We start from the raw sequence: 23,365 nt of genomic DNA on the forward strand, positions 1-23,365 counted from the left end.
CAACTGTAACGTTCTTTCGACTGGATGTTCCTCCCACGAATTCCTCATCGACCCTCCCATCCTACCCCGCAGTAGAGTTTACGTTTTCTTACACTTTCCTCTCACAAAGAATATATCTGTCATGGGGCACGCCTGGGTGTTCCTCCTATATTTTCATCGAAAAAACAGAACTGAAGCAACGGGCGCGGCTCGAGCTATTTATACCATCGGTGACATCGACAGAGTACGAGTCCGTCGAGGGACAATCGACGCCACGACCTCGAGCACAGCGCCCGCTGCCGAGAATAATTTTTTTCTGAAGCTGGAGATAACGATTTATCATAAGATGAGGAATACGTGGGAGGAAAATCCAGTCGAAAGAACGTTACAGTTGGTTAGTAACTTGTTGCTCTGCAACTAACATCTGCCGCTTCGGTAAAGACACTCGATCAATAGAAACATTACGGCACCTTCTCCTACTGTGTCCAGGAACATCTCTATACAGAACTCCTTATTTGCTTCACCATTTAGAGAAATCAAATTTGACTGATGAAGCACTCTGGTGGGACCGCTTAATAGGGAGGGTCTCAGACCTTCGTGGACAATAGCAGCCACCAAAATCCTGGATTTAATTTTTGAAAATGGAACTCCGGAGACCTTGCAGAGCTGATATGATACAACCTACAGGGGGGGGGGCGACTCTGCTGGCTTGTCCTGCCTTGTCCTGCCTTGCTCTGGTTTGCCTCGGTTTGTTTTTGTTTTCTTCTCCTTCTTCGCTGAAGATCAGCGTGCTGAAACTACTGACTTTCTTTTGTTTACTTTTTACAGTACATTTTGTAATATTTTTTTGCAACACTTTTAACAAGCTTGAAGTTCTTTCATCTATCTTGTAAAAATCACTTCAGTGATTATAAAATTGTAAATAAAAAAAAATGGGAATGCAGATGTTATTTACACCGAGCTCTTAACTAGACCGTTGCCAGGATAATGTGTAGCTCACCCAGTCCTGTTTTTTTGGTACCCCCCCCATATTTTTGCATCATAAATGCTGTACCCCAATATGCCGAATTTCGAAGGCCCCATTTCACTGTGTATATATGGGGGGCTGTAGGGGTCTCCCCCTGCATATATGTGGTGAAAGTAAAATACAATTCTGTATTTTGGGCTATTTTTTTTTTCTCGAAAATATCACATAGATCCTTTGATCTATATTTATATTGGAAAAGCAAATCTTATAGGACCAGAAAACAAATATTAAAAATAGAAGAGCCAATGTGCGGAAATGGACAGAGTTAAGAGCTCTATATTTTCATCATAGCTAACAACAAACTGCATGTTGAAATCAAACCGATTCTAAGAGCATGTGAATATTCAACCCACAGAAGTTTGGCGAGATCTAGAGCAACTACGTGTCGGGTTTGAGCTTCATTCAGCCTAGGCTTTTAGGTCACTATCACTTCACGTTCTAGCCTTTAAAGTCAGCATTTATAGAGGCGGAAAATGTAACTGCAAATATCGTTAATGACTGCAGAATGCTATGAGCTTGAAAATCAGGACTTGAAGAACAACTAAAACATAACCAGACAAGCTGAGAGCTTTTTTCTGCATGTTTATGAACATTTTATATGTATAAGCAATACCGCAGGGTTTAGTCCTTATTACCCCTTCCTCCTGATTATTGTAATGCTTGGCAATGACGGGTGTGACAAGGCCATGTCAACAGGGGATGGGAATTCCTCTGAGCCAGGGAGAAACACTGACCCAATCCTTCCCCTTTGGAGGATGTGGTAGTTGAGTGTGTCACGGTTCTTATCCCCCCTTCCTGTACCAGCATGCTGTTATGTAGTACACATGTTTTTCATGGTTCTATGTTCATTCATCCCCAGATTTATTTCTGCTGCGTTTATTGCTGAAATATTTTCGCCGATAAAATCATCATGGAATTTCATTTTTTTCTTATTGGGGGGGGTTACTCCCCAAACCGCTGTTCTTCTTTTTATTCATTCTCTATCCTCCCACCACCCTACCTCTTTTATGTCCTTACCCCTCCGCCCCCATATTTTCCGATTAGTTTTTTCTTTTTTGGCAAAAAACTCCTCAACAAAAAAAAAAAGGCCCATGAAGGAACATTGCACCGTTTCTCATGCCATGCCTCTTTAGCAACATGCTTGCCAGTCTGTTTCTATTTGTTTTAGAGATAAAAAAAAAACTGATCAAAGCTCAGAGAAACAACGGCGGATAAAGAGCAGACTTCCAGTGCCCCACAGTACGACAGCAGGGATTTGGGCTCACCTCAGTATGTACAACCCTCCGGTATCCCTCACGGGGCATGTTCCACTGGAGATACAGCATCGAAAGAGAGCGTGAACTGCCAGCACCACGCCTCTCCGTTGGTGCGAGTGATCACACAGTTATCCCCAATACTGGCGGCGAATGCACGCTGCCGGTCAAAAGCTCTCTAGACCACCATGGAGTAAAAGGTGAAATGTGACCAATTGTACAGACTATATACTTTTTTTTCGTTGTTATTTTTACAATTTATTCAAACCTTTAAATAAAACATACAAAAAATCCATAAAAGTTAACATGTCCTAATTCAAAGACATGTCCCATCAAATAACTTGTTAATTGTAAGGACAAAACATAAAAACCGGAGAATTAGCGGCAGTGAAGCCGTTTCTGATTTTAATCTCTTATGTCGTCTATGAGGAATGATAGAGCATAAGTTAGTTTGCGGTCAATTCCGCTAAACATCCCTGCCCACCATTCTTCAGCATTCAATGTCTGGTATTTCGCAAAGATGATTGACAAATGTTTGGTTCTTTGATCACTGATAGCATCGCAAAACAGTACGAGGTGTTTTAGAGTCTCATCTTGTTGCATACAGACTCTGCAAGTCAAATCCGTCTCAGGATTTTTAGCCCAATAGCTCAGTCTTTCTTTAGTTTTCAATGCATTTAAGCGAAATCTCAGGAATACATTTCTCCGATATACATCTGTAAATAGAGCTATTGAGTCTTGCAGTTCATTATATGCTCTAGCTTCATATGGTATATCTTTCATTATTCTGTGTCGTGGTCGTTGGTCATGATCGTTTGTCGCCAGTTGCAATCCAATCATGCTCCCAAAGATTTTTTTCACTAAGTTTAGATTGCACTGTAGATTTAGATTGTCAGTTTCTATGATTATAATACAGACTATACTTGTCTTAGGGGAGAATGGCATAACACCCTCTAACATGAACTTGGACAATTTACTTTCCGGGCCGCTGTGGCTACAGTGCTGCAAGCCCACAGAGTATGTGGAAGGGTCTTATCATTCACTGATTGTAACACCCCAACTCCACAAGCAGGGAAAGCACAGGCAGATTGACTAGGACAAGTGGTCCAATGGCGGGAAGAAGAGCATAAAAGGGATAGGCAGGAACAAAGAAAGGTTGGGTTGTTCCGAACTAGAGTCCTCCAGCACCCCCAAGCACTTTAGTATTAGGCAAGAACTCTTATAGGCGCTATAGGCACTGTAAATGTTCTCTCGTGCAGATATAATTGCATACACAGACATGGGCAGGCACTGAGGATGGACATGGGCAGACACTGAAGAAGGCAGTTATTGTTAAAATATAAGGCGCAATTAACTATTAGCTGGGTACATTTGTAAATCCTATGCATTTGTGAAAATCTTAGTTCGGTAAAAAGGCAAACTCACCCTCCCTTCCTGGAAAGAATGCAGCTTGTGCTAAAAATGAACTACAGGGATTCAAGATGGCCGCCGGTGCAGCGTAGACATACCAACGGCGCTCCTCCGACCCCAAAAGCAAGAGGTGCTCACCACCCTGCCAACGGGCCAGAAAACCCCCCAATACACATCTCAGGACGTGGGCGTCTGCAGGGCAGAGGATCCGGAGAGCCCGGGGAGAGACAGTGGGCAATGCCAGCAGCACGGCACTTCGGCAGACTGTGGCAGCGCGAAACGGGCAGTAGAGGAGGATGAACGCGGACCCCTGGCGGCGCCATGCTCCGGGTGTACGGTCCATGGACGCCAGTGGAAGGGGAAGGAGTCCGGCGGTCCAGACATCGCCACAGGTGAGAGGCGGCAAGGGCCCTGTGCCCGAGGACCCCTGCCGGGACTGCAGCTAGAGGGGCGGGAGACATTCTGTGGCGAGCCCCGACTGGAAGAAGACGTGGCCCAGGCCAGACTGGGAACCCCGACGGATCCGGAGAGGTGCGAGGCTTCACTGCTGCCGCTGCTCTTTGGACCTGGGAGAGAGGCAGCGCACAGCAAGGCATTCTCCTGATCAGGAGTGGTCCAGGAGCGGCCTGCAGACTAACGTGAGCCGCCCCCGAGCTGGAGGCAGAGGGGCCGGCTGACGCGTATTGTCATGCGGTAGGAGGTGACCGGGCTGAGACGCTGGCGGATTGACCAGGGGGCCCGGGCCCGGAGAGGCGGTCACGGTCTTAGGGGGGACCGGGATCACACGGTGACCCAGCAGGACTTCTTGGGGGAGGTGCACAATTTGCTGGTTAATCTGGCCAAAACATTTCAAGAACAATTTCAACTCATGCGGACAGATTTGAATGAGGCCCTGGGGGAGATTAGGCAGGATTTGCGACAACTGGGGGAAAGGACGGACCTCCTGGAGAAGGGCCTCCAAGATGTGGACAAGGATACGACCGCTAACAGCGAGGCCATCGAGAGATTAGACGTGGCCACCTGGAACCTGGAAACCCAAATGGAAGATTTGGAAAACAGATCCCGTAGGATCAACATTAGGGTAAAACTGTTGCCGGAAACTGTCAAAGACAAGGATCTGAAAGAGGAGATACAGGATATTTTTGCGGAAATTTAACTGGACCGAGTCCACAGGGTGGGAAGGGTACCTAAAGGCGCAGCAGATAGACCACGAGATGTGTTGGCGGTCTTCGCCAGATAAGCGCAGAAGGAAGCTGTCCTTAGAACTGCAAGGAAATGGGAACCTGTAATGATTCAACACTAACCTGACTCGTGCAGCAATCAACGAGGCAAATGGAGAGTCCCCTGAGGCCCCTAACACCTCCCTCCTCCCTGAAGGGAAACGAAGGGTTGTGCGAGGGATCCCAGGGAAACCCTCCTGGGGGAAAAAACCCTGCTGGAACGGATGTGGAGGTGAATCGGTTGCTGTATCCGCTGGCAGTACTGGATTTCACTGGATCTGGTCACAGGACCGCGTAGAATTCCGGATTCTAGATAAGTAAACAAGAGATGAGTGAAAGAACTAGTACGAGAGGAATGATTGTAAAGGTTGGTGATGTACCTAACGTTTCTGGAAGGGGAGGCTACCGGAGTGTCCTGTAGACTCGTGAGCAGCGGAACGGGAAGGCTGGGCAGAAAGGCAAGGCTGTAGGAAAGAGCAGGAAGGAAAGATAAGCATAGGAATAAGGTGTAGAACAATAGACTTCCTAGATGCGAACTCACGTAGCGTCTGTGGAGAGTAGCGACGCACTGAGCTTCGGCCCTGCTGGGCCATATCTGGGATCCAGGAGAGAACGAGATGACGTCAGTGAACGTCTGTCCTGCGAACGCGGAAACACTGCACTGTAACCCAAAGGACGAGGAGCCATCTTGGAAGAGGGGGAAACGGAAAGTGCTCGCATTCTCCAGCGTTGCCACAGGGAACGCCGGTGCCAGTAAGTCGTGACAGTATAACTCCTTCCGAGGGTAACACCCCCTGGTTTGCCCGGATGACACCTGTGGAAATGGCGAACAAGTACGGGGGCGTGGACTGCTGAAGCCGGTTCCCATGTACGGTCGGCCACTGAGTAACCCTTCCAATGGATCAAATACTGCAGTCGACCGCGATGATAACGGGAATCACAAATGCCCGAGACTTCGAACTCCGGACCCTCCGTAGTAGCTACTGGAGGCGGACAGGCCGTAGTAGATCGACCAAAACGATCCAATACGTGAAGCTTGAGTTGTGATACGTGAAAAACTGGGTAGATTCTAGACCAAGAAGGTGGAAGCCGTAACTCAAAAGCCAAGGGACCTTTTGCTCTCAATACCGTGAAAGGTCCAGAATACTTCGGAGACAATTTAGAAGGAACCAGATGTCTGGGCAGAAACTTTGAAGAGAGCCAGACCAAATCCCCCGGAACAATCACAGGAGATGGTGAACGATGTAAATCAGCATAACGTTTTGCATGCTCTTGAGCTTCCAGTAATGCGGATCTGGCCAAAAGATGTCCCTGTTGAATGTCGCCCATTAAAGCGTCCACATCTGGAAAGGCCGAAGATCTGAGAAGAGAGGATGAATAGCAGGAAGGATCGTACCCATAGGTACAATGAAAGGGACTAGTCTTGATAGAAGCATGAGGAGCGTTATTGTAGGCAAACTCTGCCAAAGGTAACAAATCCTTCCAGTTGTCCTGTGCCGCTGATACAAAACAGCGCAAATACGTTTCCAGAGTCTGATTTAAACGTTCCGTTTGCCCGTTCGTTTGAGGATGGTAACCCGAACTCAAGGCTCTCTTTATGCCTAAGGCAGAGCACACTTGTTGCCAATATCGGGATATATATTGGGAACCCCGATCCGACACTATGCTGTCAGGGAGACCATGCCGGGAAAAGATGGTGTCTATGAAATGTCTGGCCATCTGTGGAGCTGTCGGTACTGAAGGCAGAGCCTGGAAATGAGCCAATTTGGTGAAATAATCCACCGTTACCATAATGGTGGTATGATCTTTAGACTCGGGTAAGTCAACAATAAAATCTGTAGAAATCAATTGCCAAGGACGAATAGGTATCTGGACTAGAGCTAGCTTTCCCAACGGTTTACTGCGAGGAACTTTGACTTGCAGACAGATCACACAGGAAGAGACGTAATCAGTCACGTCCTTTCTTAAGGTTTCCCACCAGAAATGTCTCAGTATGAGCTCCTGGGTGCTGGCTATTCCACGATGACCAGCTGCACTAGAATCGTGACACATGTGCATTACTTCAGTTCGAAGCTGGAGTGAGGGAATGTACACCTGATGACCCCGGTAGAAACATCCGTCTTCGAGACTTAGTCCCCATTTATCCGCCTGAGATCTAATGGAGTCCATCAAGACATGAGTTTGGGCTGCTACAGAGTGAAGGAAGTCCTGTACTATAGATATGAATGTAGCATGAGGAAACAGTCTTTCGGTCTGAAAACCAGATTTGCAATCGGGATCTCTTCGAGATAGAGCGTCTGCTTGAAGATTGATTTTACCTGGAATGATAGTGAAAGTGATATTGTAGGGAGAGAAAAAATGGGCCCATCTTGCTTGCCGGCTGTTGCGAGTCTCAGCGTATTGTAAACTCTTGAGATTCTGATGGTCGGTGCGGACCTCAATAGGATGTTGGGAGCCCAAAAGGAGATGTCTCCATTCTTGAAAGGCCCGTTTTATAGCCAGCAACTCTTTCTCTAACACCGTGTAGTTGATCTCAGAGGGAGAAAAAGTCTTGGACAGAAAAGCCACAGGGTGTTCTGTTCCTTGGGCAAAAGCTTGTTTAAGTACCGCACCCAAAGCAAAATGGGAGGCATCAGTTTCAACAATAAACGGTAAGCTCTGATCTGGGGTTCGCAAGAGAGGAGCGGAAGTAAATAGAGTCTTCAAAGTATCAAAGGCTGATTGGGCATCTTCTGTCCAAGTAAAAGGCTTTCCCTTCTTGAGTAAACTTGTAAGGGGCAGAACGATTGAGGAAAATCCCGCTATAAATTTCCTATAGAAATTCGAAAACCCCAGAAATCTTTGTAGTTCCTTGGTAGAACTAGGGGAGGACCATTCCAGAATAGCGGTTACCTTGCGGGGATCCATGGAAATTCCAGTAGGGGACAGAACGAACCCCAGGTACGTGACCGTCGTCTGATGGAATCTGCATTTCTCTGGCTTGCAATAGAGGTGGTTACTTCGTAATCGGTGTAATACTTGACACACGTGTTGGTGATGTTCTGTAGGATTGCTGGAAAACACCAATATGTCGTCAAGATACACCACTACCGTATGAAGAAGGAGATCTGAGAATATATGGTCAATGAATCTTTGAAAAACTGCAGGTGCATTCGCGAGTCCGAAGGGCATCACCCGGTATTCGAAATGACCAAAGGGGGTACGAAACGCGGTCTTCCACTCATCCCCTTCTTTGATTCTGATGAGGTGATAAGCCCCTCTGAGGTCCAACTTTGTGTAAATCGTTGCCCCTTTTACTGCTTCTAGGATGTCTGGTATTAAGGGCATTGGGTATCGATCAGGAATCGTGATTTTGTTAAGACCCCTATAATCAATGCAGGGACGTAACTCGTCCGTGTCCTTCTTTGCTATGAAAAATAACGATGCGCCTGCAGGGGAAGTCGATTCCGCAATCAAACCATTTCTAAGGTGGGTATCCAAATACTGTCGTAGGACTGATTTTTCCTTCTCGGAAAGGATGTACATCTTTCCAAAAGGGAGTGGCTGAGAGGAGTCTAGACGAATGCAACAATCGTCTCTACGATGAGGCGGATGTTCAGAAAATTGAGAAGAGGAGAAAATGTCCTGAAACTCTTCGTACTCAGGAGGAACAAGACTAATCAAGTCTACTATCCTTTGAGGGGCAACAGGATTCGAAGAAGGAGAACAAAATCCGACCGATCCTTCAGCAAGACAGTGTTGGGTACAGTATTCTGATCCTAAAAAAATGGAACCGGCTGTCCAATTTATGTAAGGGTTATGTAGTCTTAACCATGGTAAGCCCAGAATGACAGGGTAGTGAGCTGCTTTTATAATGTCAAATACTGCGTCCTCCCTGTGTGATCCAATGAACATCTTCAAAGTGTGAGTCTGTTCTCGTATGGGTCCCGATATTAGTGGGGTTCCGTCTACACCTTCTACAGGTATAGCTATAGCTTTAGGGGATCGGGGAATATTCAGTTTTCTCGCCCAAACATCGTCCATGAACAAACCAGCTGCCCCACAGTCAACCAAGGCTGGGACAGTAACGATGTTTTCTTCTGACAAAGAAAAAGTAACACGCAGGACTACCATGTCCAGCGAGTGAGACAACTTAGTAGGAGATTGGGAACCTGTATCTGTTACCCCGACCGTATGTCCCCTTACGGTTGAGGTCTGGCGTTTCCCGAACGAAATGGTTTTCTGAGAGGAGCGACTGGGCACTCAAGCACGGCATGGCCAGAAGAGCCGCAATACATGCATAGTCCCTGGTTTCTTCTGCGGGCGCGTTCCTCTTGAGTCAGAGGACCCCGGGTAGTGCCCAGCTGCATAGGTTCTTCCGGAATAGCTGTTTTAGGGTAGGATGCTAATTCTGGCGCAGAGCGATGACTTCTCCCTTTTCTCCTCTCCGTTTGCCTTTCTTGCAGCCGATAGTCCAGCTGCATGGTTAACGAAATCAGTTCAGCTAATGTGTTTGGTCTCGGAACTCGAGCTAGTTCATCTTTCAACTCCTCATTAACCCCTCTCCTAAACAACGTAATAAGCGCATCATCGGCCCAAGATGTGCCTAAGGCCATTTGTTTAAAACGGGTAATGAATTCTAGAATTCCTAAAGACCCTTGCTTGAAATCTAGAAGTTTCTCTTGGGAGGAGACATTGTATTCCCTCCGAGAAAACATCGCTTTTAGGCTCGCCGTAAAAGCGGGCACTGAATCCAATATGGCATTGTTGGAAGTGACAATAGGCGTGGCCCAAGCTAGCGCGGGACCTGTGAGATGAGTAATCATATATCCCACTCTATCTCTGTCCGAGGGAAAGAAGGATGTCTTAAAAGCAAATTGCACCGTACATGCATCCAAAAATTCCCTTAAAGAATGCGGGTTTCCGTCGTATTTCCCGCCTGGTAGAGGACCAGGAGGAATCTCTGAACTAGTGGGGGCCTTAATTAACATTTGCTGTTTGAGGATTGCATTTTCATGCTTTAAGGCTTGTACCTCATGGGACAATCCTTGTACTGCGGTCGTTAATTGCTGCACTTGGTCTAAGGCTGCCTGTAAAGTAGCCATGATGTCTGTCTAAGCCTTTTTCTTTTCGGCGTCGCTAGCTGTAATGATTCAACACTAACCTGACTCGTGCAGCAATCAACGAGGCAAATGGAGAGTCCCCTGAGGCCCCTAACACCTCCCTCCTCCCTGAAGGGAAACGAAGGGTTGTGCGAGGGATCCCAGGGAAACCCTCCTGGGGGAAAAAACCCTGCTGGAACGGATGTGGAGGTGAATCGGTTGCTGTATCCGCTGGCAGTACTGGATTTCACTGGATCTGGTCACAGAACCGCGTAGAATTCCGGATTCTAGATAAGTAAACAAGAGATGAGTGAAAGAACTAGTACGAGAGGAATGATTGTAAAGGTTGGTGATGTACCTAACGTTTCTGGAAGGGGAGGCTACCGGAGTGTCCTGTAGACTCGTGAGCAGCGGAACGGGAAGGCTGGGCAGAAAGGCAAGGCTGTAGGAAAGAGCAGGAAGGAAAGATAAGCATAGGAATAAGGTGTAGAACAATAGACTTCCTAGATGCGAACTCACGTAGCGTCTGTGGAGAGTAGCGACGCACTGAGCTTCGGCCCTGCTGGGCCATATCTGGGATCCAGGAGAGAACGAGATGACGTCAGTGAACGTCTGTCCTGCGAACGCGGAAACACTGCACTGTAACCCAAAGGACGAGGAGCCATCTTGGAAGAGGGGGAAACGGAAAGTGCTCGCATTCTCCAGCGTTGCCACAGGGAACGCCGGTGCCAGTAAGTCGTGACAGAACCAATCTTATACAAGGGCCAGCAAATATCCCTTTATCAGGACTTGGCAAGCAGCATATTAGTGAAAAGGAAACGGATGATCTCCCTCCTTAAGGTGCTCAACGAAAAAAGCATCCGATATAAGTGGACATTCCCATTTGGCCTTCTGTTCGAATGGGAAGGAACCCAAAAGCGTATCACAACGGCACAGGAAGGAGCGGACTTGCTGCAAATTGATCTTGAGGGAAACCCGGCACGGAGCAATTCCCAAATAAGCTATCTCAGACCCCGATTGAGACCGTGGGGGAGAAAAGAAGAAGGGGTCAAAAGGGGGGTGTGCCAGCCCCAAAGGAGAAGAATGGGGGGAAAGGAGATGGGGGCGCAGGTGGGGTCCTAAAGCTACGGGCATGACAGGGGTGGTGGGCCTCTAAAGGATACTTTGGAACAGGAAGGGATGTAGGGGGGAGAAACCATCTGGGATCAGGAAGGGCAAGGATGCCTGAGGCAATAGTAGTTGAGGGGCGGAAAGCCCTTCGGGGTGGGAGATTTGGGGAGGGGGAGGGGGAGGTGGCGGGGCACATCAAGGGGCTCAGAAAAGGGGTGGGGTCACCTAAAGGTGGGGAATAAGATGGGAGCTTTTTGTCATCTCTGTCATTCAAGTGGCTGAGTCACAATGTTAGGGGCTCAACTCCCCTCTCAAGAGGAAGAAATTGGAACAGTTTACAAGGAAGGAAGGGCCGGAGGTTCTGGGGTTGCAGGAAACGCATCTACTGCGCAAGGACCAAGGTCGGCTGCGTCTGAGGGAATTCGATTTAATTCTGCACGCCTCAGGGCAGAATAAAACTGCTGGGGTAGCCCTGGCCATTAAAAACACGTTCGACTATAGGGTCACAGAGACGTTAAGGGATAAGGAAGGTAGATATTTGATAACTAACGGAACATTCTTGGATATCCCATATACCATAGCAGTAGTGTACGCCCCTAATACTGGGAAGGAGCAGTTTCTAAAGCAAATCCTGATGGTACTGGAAGAGAAAGCATGGGGACATATCGTTTTGATGGGGGACCTCAATATAACCTGGGACAGGTGGGATAGGTCTGTGGGTTCTGCCAGAGGGGGGGAGCAGTGATGCCTGCTTATTTTAAGAGATAGAATAGGGAGAGTGGGCCTAAGGGATGTCTGGCGGGAGCTGAGGGCGAGGAGGAAGGCTTCACTTTCCTTGGGAGTGCATGGGTCCCAGTCGAGGATTGATTATATTTGGGTATCAGTGGGGCTGGGGGGCCAAATTCGGGAAGTACAAATGGGCCCTATAGGGATAGCGGACCATAAGACGGTAGCCATCCACATGGAAATGTGGTGCAAGGACAGAGGGGTGTGGGGTTGGAAATATCCGAAATCCTTACTTAGAGACCCCGTTATTAGAGATGAAATGAAAGAAAAAATACAAAACTTCTTCATAGATAATGAGAAAGGGGCTACATGTCACAGAATTCCCCTTTTCTCACCTGGGAGCGATTCTTGTAGGATTTCTTGGGCGGTGTCTTCTTACGCACGGACCTGGTCTTGTATAAGCCCGAGTGAGCCTCTTCTGGCTCCAGCGTGCGTTCAGAGCTCCAGGATTCAGACACTCCGGGATCCAGGAACCAAGAGGGTAAGCACACAACACACGAGTCCGGTAAACAAGGAGGAAGGAAGAGGATAATGGGAATGGAATTAGGAGGTCCAGGAACAAGGACAACAGTGTAGCAAACTACGGAGCACATGTCTAGTCGCTGCTTGCAGTAGCATTGAGACGCGCGGGCCTGCGGGGGTGCAGCCTATTTGTAAATACGCTACGTCTGACGTAAGGACAAGGAAGATGTTGTATGTTAGACGGCCATGTTGGGAGTATCAAGGAGTGCAAGCCCTGTTGTGACGAGAACCATGAGGTCCAAAAGGGGCGTGTTCTGTGGATCATGACAGCTTGCCCCCTCTGAAGACTCATTCCACCGGGTTTGCCCGGGTGTTTGAGATGGTATCTTCTGAGCAATTGAGGGGTATTCAGGTTAGAAGCTGGTTCCCAGGTTCTTTCACTTGGAGGATATCCTTTCCATTCAACCAGGTATTGAAGCTGACCCCGTTTATACCTGGAATCGCATATTCGGGACACTTCATATTCCACTTGGTCGTTCACCACCACCGAAGGGGGTCTGCAAGATTTCCGGGAAGATCGGATATAGGGTTTTAATAAAGAAGTGTGAAAAACTGGGTGAATCTTCTTCCAGGAGTCGGGTAGCTTGAGTCGGTATGAGACATGATTTATGACTTCCTTGACGGGAAATGGACTATAGTACCGGAGGGCCAGTTTGTTTGGCCGTAAGTGTCGGGGTAGTAGCTTCAAGGACAACCAGACTTGATCACCAACTGTATATGAAGGCCCTGGTCTTCTTTTAGAATCAGCATTTTGTTTAGTTCATATTCTGGCCTTCTCTAAGTGTTCCTTGGCTTCCTTGTGTACATTGATGAATGTTTCCATCCAGGAGTCAACGGTAGGAACAGGTGTGGGTTGTGGAAGAACAGAGGCTAACACTGATGGATGGAATCCTTGACTGCAATAAAAGGGGCTGGTGTTGATTGCCGAATGATCGGAATTGTTGTACGCAAACTCAGCCACGGGTATTAGGAGCGACCAGTCGCCCTGAACCTTAGTGGTGAAACAGCGAAGGTATTGTTCCAAGGTCTGGCTTACACCTTCCGTAGCTCCATTGGTTTGTGGATGATAACCTGATGAGGGAGCGCGTTGGATTCCCAGAATGCGACAGAGATGTTTCCAGAATTGTGAGACGTATTGAGGTCCTCGGTCTGATATGATCTTGGAAGGAAGTCCATGTAGGCGGAAAATGTGTTCCAGGAAGATTCCAGCTAGCTCTGATGAGAACGGTAGTTTATGCAGGGGTGTAAAGTGAGCCATGTGAGTGAACAAGTCAATTGTTTCCATGATAGTCATGTATCCCCTGGAAGGTGGCAATTCCACAATGAAGTCTGTAGCGATGAATTCCCATGGTCTTGTTGGTAGAGTAGGTTGTAGTAGGAGACCTGCTGGTCTCTTCTTATCGTGTTTGTTCTGACTACAAATAGAACAGGCTTGGATGTACAGTTGTACGTCTGTCTTCATTCTAGGCCACCAAAATTGTCTTTGTATAAGACGGAGGGTGTTGGTGATGCCACGATGTCCAGAATGAAGGATATTGTGGCAGAGGTTGATTATCCTTTGTTGTACTTTCTGTGTGGGGATGACTAGAGCATTATCCTTGAACAAGTATCCTTCCTTGATTCTTAGATTCCATTGATTCTTCCTTGAAATATCCTTCCAGAGTTCAGAGCATTGGGTTTGTATCCGAATTTCTTCGAGGAGACTGGCTGCTTGGGCTACAAAAATCGTGTGGGGAAACATCTTGGGGTAGGTACATACTTCAATTGTTTCGTAGTCAGGACGTCAGGATAAGGCATCAGCAATTATGTTCTGTGATCCGGGGACATGGTGGATGTGGAACTGGTACTGGGCAAAGAAGGCGGCCCAACGGGCCTGACGACTGTTCCTACACTCTAAGGATTGTAGAACTTGAAGATTCCGATGGTCTGTGCGGACCTGGACTGGATGTCTCGCTCCCAGGAGTAGTTGTCGCCATTCGGTGAAGGCTTGACAGATGGCTAACAGTTCCTTTTCCAGGACAGGTTAGTGTCTCACTGGGAGTCAGAGTTCTTGAAAGATAAGCAATGGGGTGTTCCATCTTGTCCTCGAACTCTTGCTTCAGCACTGCTCCTATGGCGTAGTTAGAGGCATCCGTCTCCACTATGAATGGTCGATTTATGTCGGGTTGTGCTACGATGGGGGCTTGAGTAAACTCTATCTTTAATGTTGGAATGCCTTGTCTTGAGGTGTAGACCAGAGAAAGGGAGTGCCTTTCTTCAAGAGTGCAATGATCGGCTGAACAATCTCAGAAAAGGTGGGTATGAACTTCCGGTAGAAATTGGCTAGCCCCAGGAAGGATTGAACTTGTTTCACAGAAGTGGGAGCCGGCCAGGATAATATGGCTTTTACCTTTGACTGATCCATACCAATTCTTTCTGGACTAAGGACAAATCCTAGGTAATGAACAGAGGTCTGACTAAACAGGCATTTCTCGGGTTTGTCTAGGAGTCTATGTTCACGTAGTCCTTGTAAAACAGCCTTAACATGTTCTTCGTGCCTTAGAAGGTCCTTGGAATAGATCAGGATATAGTCCAGGTAGACGAAGATGAACAGCATATCGGAGAACACCCTATCCATGAAACGTTGAAAGACAGCAGGGGCATTAGCAAGTCCAAAGGACATTACCAGATATTCGAAGTGTCCAAAGGGTGTTCGAAAGGCTGTTTTCCATTCGTCTCCTTCCCTGATACTGCTCAGATGATAGGCACCCCTGAGATCCAGTTTCGTGAAGATTACAGCTCCTCTCACCGCTTCCAGGATATCCGAGATCAAGGGTAAAGGGTAGCAGTCCTTGAAGGTGCATTGATTTAATCCACGATAATCGAGGCAAGGTCTAAGTTCCTTGGTGTCCTTCTTGGGAACAAAAAACAGTGAGGCTCAAGCTGGGGATTTCGATGGTCTTATGGTGCCATTTTCAAGGTTGGTATCCAAGTATTCTCGTAGGGCTCTCTTTTCAGGTTCAGATAGGATGAACATTCTCCCAAAGGGAATCGCTGCTGAGGTTTCTGTGTCTATGGCGCAGTCTTCAGGTCTGTGAGGGGGTAGAGCCTGGACTATGGCAGTTGAGAACACATCAGCATAACTCTGATAGGCCTTTGGAACCAATACGATATTGGAAACCATGAGTGGAACTTGGTGATCTATTGATGGTTCTTTGGAAGGTGTCACGGATGGTTCCAGGAATAGACAGTGAGACATACAAAACTCAGATCCAAGAAATGAGGATCCTGCTGCCGAGTTGATATAAGGATTATGATTCTGTAACCAGGGCATACCCAGGACCATGGGATAATGAGCAGACTTAATGATATCAAATCTGATCAGCTCTTGGTGATGATTTATTGAAAGTTGGATCTCTTTAGTCTGCAGGCTTATAGGCCCTGAAGTGAGGGGTCTTCCATCGATCGCTTCCACCTGTTGCATGGTACTTCGTGTCTCGTATGGAATGTGGTGACACGTAACCCAATCTTGATCAATGAATACTCCCATAGCTCCGCATTCAACCAAGGCCAAAATGGAGTAGGTCTTCTTCTTGGATGGCGATAGAAGGGCCTGTACAATCACTAGGCTGTTTTGTCCAGGAGAGTTCAAGGATGAAATAGACGTGGAGCAAACGTCTCTCTCCCGAAGCCTTGCTCCATCTAGGATTGGGAGCTGGCGTTTCCCGAACGCCGAGGAGGGGCTAGAGGGCTTTCTCTAACCAGGCGTTTATCCGAGGCACAGTACATGCATGGCCCTGTATGAATCCTTCTCATCCTTTCTTGTGGGGATATGGGTCCACGGAAGGCTCCTATCTGCATAGGTTCTGGTTCAGTAGCTGACCCTGGATTTGTGTCAGTCTTGGATGTAATCTCGAAGGATGCCTTTGGGGGGGTACTTTGGATTTCCTTTTTTCTGCCTTTCTTTCCTGGATACGAAAAACTATTTGCATGGCAAGGTCCAAAAGGGACTGTAACGAGCTTGGGCGAGCCACTCTGGCCAATGCATCTTTGATCTCCTCATTCAGTCCCCTTCTGAAAAGTGTAAAACTTGCTTCAGGAGACCAGTCAGCTTCCTTGGTCAATTTGCTTGAATCGGGTTACATACGTAAGCATATCCTGGGATCCTTGATGAAAGTCTAGCAGGCGCTCCTCGGCACTATAGACCTGCTAAGGACGGTCAAACATGTTTTTAACGGCTTGTATGAAACCGTCGTAGTCATCCAGGAGGGCATCACCAGAATTGACTAAGGGCGTAGCCCAAGTTAGAGCATTCCGGAAAGGTGTGAAATTATGACGCCAACCTTAGCCCTAGGGTTTGAAAAGTAGTAGTGCTTAAAAGTACAGTGAACCAAACAAGAATCGAGGAATCCACGAAGGGTTTTTGCCGACCCATCGTATTTGTCAACAATGCCGCCCAGCAATACGCTTTCCTTTGTGGTAGAATCACGGGATAGAACTAATTGTTTGAGTGCAGCGTTTTCCGCCTTCAAATTTTGTACCTCGGTCGTTAGTTCTTGCATGCCACGCATGAGATCCTGAACAGCCGCTTCCATGTCGGCTTCAATTTCGGTCGTTTGTCGTCTCAAACGGTAACGGAATTCCCGCTTTCTCACCTGGGAGCGATCCTTGTAGGATTTCTTGGGCGGTGTCTTACGCACGTACCTGGTCTTGTATAAGCTCGCGCGAGCCTCTTCTGGCTCCAGCGTGCGTTTAGAGCTCCAGGATTCAGACACTCCGGGATCCAGGAACCAAGAGGGTAAGCACACAACACACGAGTCCGGGAAACAAGGAGGAAGGAAGAGGGTAATGGGAATGGAATTAGGAGGTCCAGGAACAAGGACAACAGTGTAGCGAACTACAGAGCGCACGTCTAGTCGATGTTTGCAGTAGCATTGAGACGCGCGGGCCCGCGGCCTATTTGTAAATACGCTACGTCTGACGTAAGGACAAGGAAGATGTTGCACGTTAGACGGCCATGTTGGGAGTATCAAGGAGTGCAAGCCCCGTTGTGACGAGGACCATGAGGTCCAAAAGGGGCGTGTTCTGTGGATCATGACACTACGGGGTAGGAAACAAGGTCGGACGCCTTTTAAAGCCACAATCCAAGAGGAGTTAATAGCTGCGTCAGCACAGAGGCTGAAACAAATGAGGGCGATGGAGAGGCAACTCGAGGAAGAGGTTGAGGTGGCTAGACAAAAGGCAGGATCCACCCCATCTAGGAAAGCCATGAGGGAATATAGGAGAGCGTTGGGGCAACTTTAGGTCCTTCGTACTAAAAAGGCAGAGGGAGCGCTACTCTCAGTGCCTCAAAAATTTTACGCCAAAGCAAATGGGGCAGATGGGCTCCTGGCACGTCTACTGCGGGGTGCGACGTCGAAGTATGCAATCGCGGCTTTAAAAACTACAACGGGGGAGCGGGTCACACGCTCCGGGGACATCCAGGAAGCCCTAGCAGAATTCTATGAATCCCTTTGCACATCACAAAACCCCCAGCGACACAGGCAGGCAGATTTTCTGAAGGGGGTGCAGCTCCATAAGGTCGGGAGGGAGGAACAAGGGGCTCTTAATCGGGACATTTCGGAGGACGAAGTAAGAAGAGTAATAGGGAACCTGCCGCCAAACAAGGCCCCAGGCCCAGACGGCTACTCCGCTGCCTTCTACAAAACATTTGCAAACACCTTTATCCCACATATGACGTCCCTCTTCAATACTTTCAGATCAACAGGTAGGATAGCCACGTCCATGGAGGAGGCTAAGCTAACCCTTATCCTCAAGCCCAAGAAGGACCCAGAGTTGAGGACATCTTATCAACTATAGGGTTGATAAATGTCGACGCTAAGATGTACACAAAGATTATAGCAAACGGGCTAGAAGCGTGTCTCCCCAATCTGGTCCATCCAGATCAGACAGGTTTTATCTGGGGTAGGCAGACGGACAATATTCGGCGAGTGGCACACCTGGTGGAAAAGGTTAATAAAACTGACACTCCCGCTGTCTTATTAGCGTTGGACGCTGAAAAGGCGTTGGACCGCGTGGAGTGGTCCTTCCTCTTCCAGGCACTGCAGCAGATGGGTATAGAGGGAGAATTCTTGACAATGGTGCGGGCAGACTATCAGACACCATTGGCGAGAGTGGCGGCGAACGGCACCCTCTCTAGGCCATTTAGGCTGAGCAGAGGGACAAATCAGGGATGCCCGCTTTCCCCGATGCTGTACGCACTGTACTTAGAGCCCCTTTTACAGGCGATAAGCGAGGCGGAAAGAGTGAGGGGCGTTTGGGGCACAAAGCGGCTTTTGCAGATGACATGCTCCTTACTCTGACGACACCCATTGAATCTATTTGGGCGTGTAGCACCCTTTTGGAAAAGTTTGGAGAGGCATTTGGCCTTAGGGTGAATGTCAATAAATCAGAGATAATAAGCCTAACCTTGAAGGCAGGGGAACAGGAAGCTCTGAGGGCAAGCACCCTGTTTGTATGGAGTCCAGGGGGAATCAGATACCTGGGGGTGAAGATTACGGCGAAACTCGGGGAGGTTGGTATGGGGCCAATTATCCACCATTGTTAAAGGACAGCAAGCGGGATTTCCACAGGTGGAGGACCCTCCGGGGCTCTTGGTTGGGTCGCTTAGCAGCAGTGAAAATGATCACTGTTCCAAGGTTGTTGTACCTATTCCAAGCAATACCCCAAGAGGTGCCAGCAAACTTATTAAGGGAGTTAAAAGCCCTAACTAACAAATTCATTTGGAAAGGGAAAAGAGCGACGATTAGTAGGTATTTGCTGCAGGCATCCAAACAGGAGGGTGGGGGGGGGGGGGAATGGCGGTACCGAACTTCCAACAGTACTATGAAGCCACGCAGTTGAGGGTGATTAGAGAATGACTCCAATAAGGGGGAAATGGGACAAAATAAGCTGTGGGTTAAAATGGACAGGGCAGTAACGCATCGTAATCTGGTAGAAGTCCTGTGGTTGCCGAAACATAGCAGACCAATGCATTTATATAAGAGTTCGGTGACCATACTGGTAGCGGACAATTGGGACAAGCTAGTGAGAACCAAGGTGATAACGTTTCTGTCCCCCTTCACGCTCATCTTTAATAATGGGGACTTCACTCCAGGGATGGAGAAGGGGGCATTTACATAATGGCAGAATGGGGGATGTAGGTGGCTGGGAGACATGTTTGGAGGGGGGGAAATATTATCCTTTGTGGACTGTAAAAGGGAATTCGGGGTAAAGGATGGAGAAAGACTCCGGTATGCGCAACTAAGACATTGGGTATTGAACCCTGGGAACAAGGGAGCAGCAAACAAGGAGACAATGCAATTCGAAAAATTCCTCCTATCAAATGATGGGTCCAAGGGCTTAATTTCAAACTTATACAAGATATTGGACAACGCAGCTGACAGGCAGCAGCGGCCCTACACGAGCAGAGGGGAGGAGGCATTGGGGAGAGAGATGGGCAGGGAGGAGAGGGAAAGGTTGTGGAGAAAGATTCCCAAATTGGCTAGAGCATCCCAGCTGCAAGAACCTTGGTATAAGATCCTATTAGGCTGGCATTACACTCTGGCCTGATTGCAAAATATATACCCTGGTGTCTTAGGGGACTGCTTAAGGGGATGTGGGATGATTGGCACGGCAGAACACATATGATGGTGGTGCCCGAAAATTGGGCCCTTCTGGCAAGAAATTCAGAGGGCGCAAGAGCAGGCCTTTGGCCCTGGGGAGGCCCGAACACCGGAGCAGATTTTGTTTGGGTTGAGGGAAAGCTCCACAGGAGGGGAACCTAGAGCTCGTGAGAAAGCAAGGGTATTCCTGACATTGGCTGCCATACTGTTGATTGCGCAGAGATACCTAGGATGCAGGACTGGCTTTTGTAAGATTTGGGAGATCATTGCACTCAAATGGGCGACATACGCCATGAACGACAACGTTCACAACTTTGCAAATGACTGGGGAGAAATCCTGGCTTTTCTCAAGGGCGATTTTTGGGTAGTCTGGTTCCCACAACGTTTAAAACTGTTGGATCTGCAATGAGCTTTAATTACTGGTATATGGAAGTAATGGGCTGGAAGCTGAGCGGATGTGCCTCATGGGGAGCTGGGGGAGGGGGTGGTTCTGGTTTAGATTTTTGGTTTTCTTGTTGTAAATTCAATAAAAAGAGTTTTAAAAAAAAGGAACTACAGGCTTCCGTGCGGTTTGCTAGCACTGGCAGCACAAATTCACTCACCAGCCGTCTGTCTGTCAAAGGGCCCATGCAGGCTAAAATGGGATCACATGCTCGGTGCACAAAATGCAGAAATGGGACAGATTATGAGTATTAAGGGGCTCAGATAATATGAGTAGAATGTGTGGAATATGGATAGAATGAATGAAAATGGTTTATATATGTTTAGATTTTCCTGGGTTAGGCCTCAAGGTTTGTAAAAGTGTGCAAAGCTGCAGTGTGTTTCTATGTAAGGTAGCAAAATGTAGAGCAGCATGTTCTAACAGAAACTGCGGACAATGAAGAAAGGAAGGCTTTGGAGCATCCTTTGAAGGGAAGCAGGATGGATTGGGATGAAGCCGAGGCCTGTATCCAGTGACGCTACTACCGCAAGACTGGGCTATATAAACCCCTGCCTGGGACTACTGTGGCAGGAAAAAGGAACAGAAGAGGGACAGAAGAAGACCGTTCAGGCAGCAGAGTTCTTTGCTACCATCCTCACTTTGTAAGATTAAACTTATTATCCTTGGAAGATAGACTTTGGGCTTTATTTCCCTAGAGGAGTGTTTTTATTCTGGTGTAAGTGTAATTAGGGAAAATTCTTATATTCCTATAAGGTCAGATGAGGCGTAGGTACCAGACCAAGAGACCAGCAGGAGCAGCACAGTTGGGAGGCTGTTTCTGGAGAAGGTGAGCTATTGGTCAGTGAGTGCAGGTGGGATTGCAATGTAAGTCTGCATGCTAGTGTGGCAGGTGTGGCTTGGTGACATAGTGTCAGGAGTGAAATGATGTGCATGTAACTGAGGTGGGCAGAGTTGGAGTAGTGTGGAGGAGACGGGAGTAAACAAAGGGGCGAGGCGTAGAAGGCACGAAGAGAAAAGGGAGTAGTAGTAGGAGGAGTTGAAGGATAGTAGTGAGAGATAAGGAGAGGGAGAAAAGAATGTGTGTGTAGTAAATGGAAGACCGAATTAAGCAAAGACCGAATCAAGCAGAGTGTCTGCAAGGCAAGATCCATACACCTGTAGAACACTTACCACTGGCTAGAGTAGTGACTGATTTAGGAGGTTCCTTAGGGAGTCTAGTTAGAAGAGGCAACCTGCCTTTAGGTCCTTGCATTCAGTATAAGGCAGATTTTTGATAGTAGGTGTTAACATTGACTATATACTAACCTGGGTCTAGGAACGTCTGTGTTAGGGAGGAGGTGCTTTAACAGACGAGAGAGAGGGGGTCGACCATAGGGCCCTTTACACCATCAATAAAAACACTTGAGCTGTCTCAGATGCTTGGAGTAATGGTTGTGTGATCTGTGCTGCTGGTTGGAGTGCTGGATGGGAGACATCTCTCACTAAGCAAGGTTTGGCCACCCTCAAGTGTCCTTAGCTCATCTAGGGTTGGTCGAGCAGCCAAAGAACAGCCCTTACTAGGGTATGTAGTGCATCAAGAAGTAGATTAGCAGTTAGTTCTGAATATGTGAGTATGCTGGTAAAGGAGGCAGTAAAATGATTAGAAAGGTAATAACATAAGCATAGTGACAAAATGCACATTAACTGGAGATGTGAATATATGCTTTTTAATCATTGCGAGCTGTTATGAATAACCGTGTGCTCGTCCAGATGGAGATATCCTTCTTCCACACCTCCCAACCAGTCACTATATCATATCAATGGCCTGATATTCCACAGAATAAACAAAACACAATTTTTCAGGGTGAGAGGTCCCTCTACTCCCAAATCTCAGAATGTATACATGTGACTACATATACATTGTTTCACAATGGTATATTTTAATAATCTTGAGATGGAGTACCAAGGGGTATTCTGAAGAAACAATACAAATGAGTATGATCCACGCAAAAAGAGGATCTTAATGTACAAACGTACAACAGCACAAAATGATTAACGGAGCAGTTGTGCAATGAAAACAGAAATCAACAATCATTAACATAATATAAAAAGATCACAATAACAAGTGTTTGAACTGTACACTCTTCATGTGAAGTCGTCGACACAACAGTGTTTTGGCTTAAAACAGCTGTAAAGTGCAGCTAGGTGAGCAAGCCTTCATCAGGACGTGTGGTGAAATGATAGTAGTCCCAGAGTATCAAGGGTTAATCCATAGCCAAGGTAAGACCGGTCCATACTGAATACAGGAACCGAACAGCCATTTTGCTGTGCTGTAGAAAACCAATGAGTGTCTGTGGACCCTCAATTGGTAAAGAGTGTCATTTGCGTGACACTGGAGAAATGGAATCATACTCATTTGTATTGTTTCTTCAGAATACCCCTTGGTACTCTATCTCACGATTATTAAAATATACCATTGTGAAACAATGTATATGTAGTCACATGTATACATTCTGAGATTTGGGAGTAGAGGGACCTCTCACCCTGAAAAATTGTGTTTTGTTTATTCCGGTTTACCTACGTGGGTCTTTCAGGGCTTTGCCAGGTACCCTTACATTTAAATCCTGATATTCCACAGCACATAAGGATGGTTTGTAAGTTAAATCCTTGTTGGATTCCTAGCCTAAGTAGCAATAAAATCAGCTAGCGAGTAAGGTTATTTAGCAGTTTGGCCACATCAATCAGGTGTTTAAACTGTTGCCTACCATCAGATTTTCGAGAAGCTGTTCAATTTCAACCCGCCCCAGTTCAGCCTTTCATCTTTTTAAAGCCAATATAGTACAAATAGGTTGAGCATGAAATAAGCATATGAAAACGTTTTGGATCAATAATTCAAGGTTCTCTGTATCACCC

General features: G+C 47.3%; 1 protein-coding gene across 2 annotated transcripts in view; it reads left to right on the forward strand.

Moving 5' to 3' along the window:
• Positions 1-23,365, forward strand: part of XPNPEP3 (X-prolyl aminopeptidase 3) — a 653,628-nt gene that overhangs the window by 24,442 nt on the left and 605,821 nt on the right. The window lies entirely within an intron of this gene.

The sequence above is a fragment of the Ambystoma mexicanum genome, chromosome 3q, assembly GCF_040938575.1.
Source record: "Ambystoma mexicanum isolate Mex_15411 chromosome 3q, UKY_AmexF1_1, whole genome shotgun sequence".
Taxonomy (NCBI): domain Eukaryota; kingdom Metazoa; phylum Chordata; class Amphibia; order Caudata; family Ambystomatidae; genus Ambystoma; species Ambystoma mexicanum.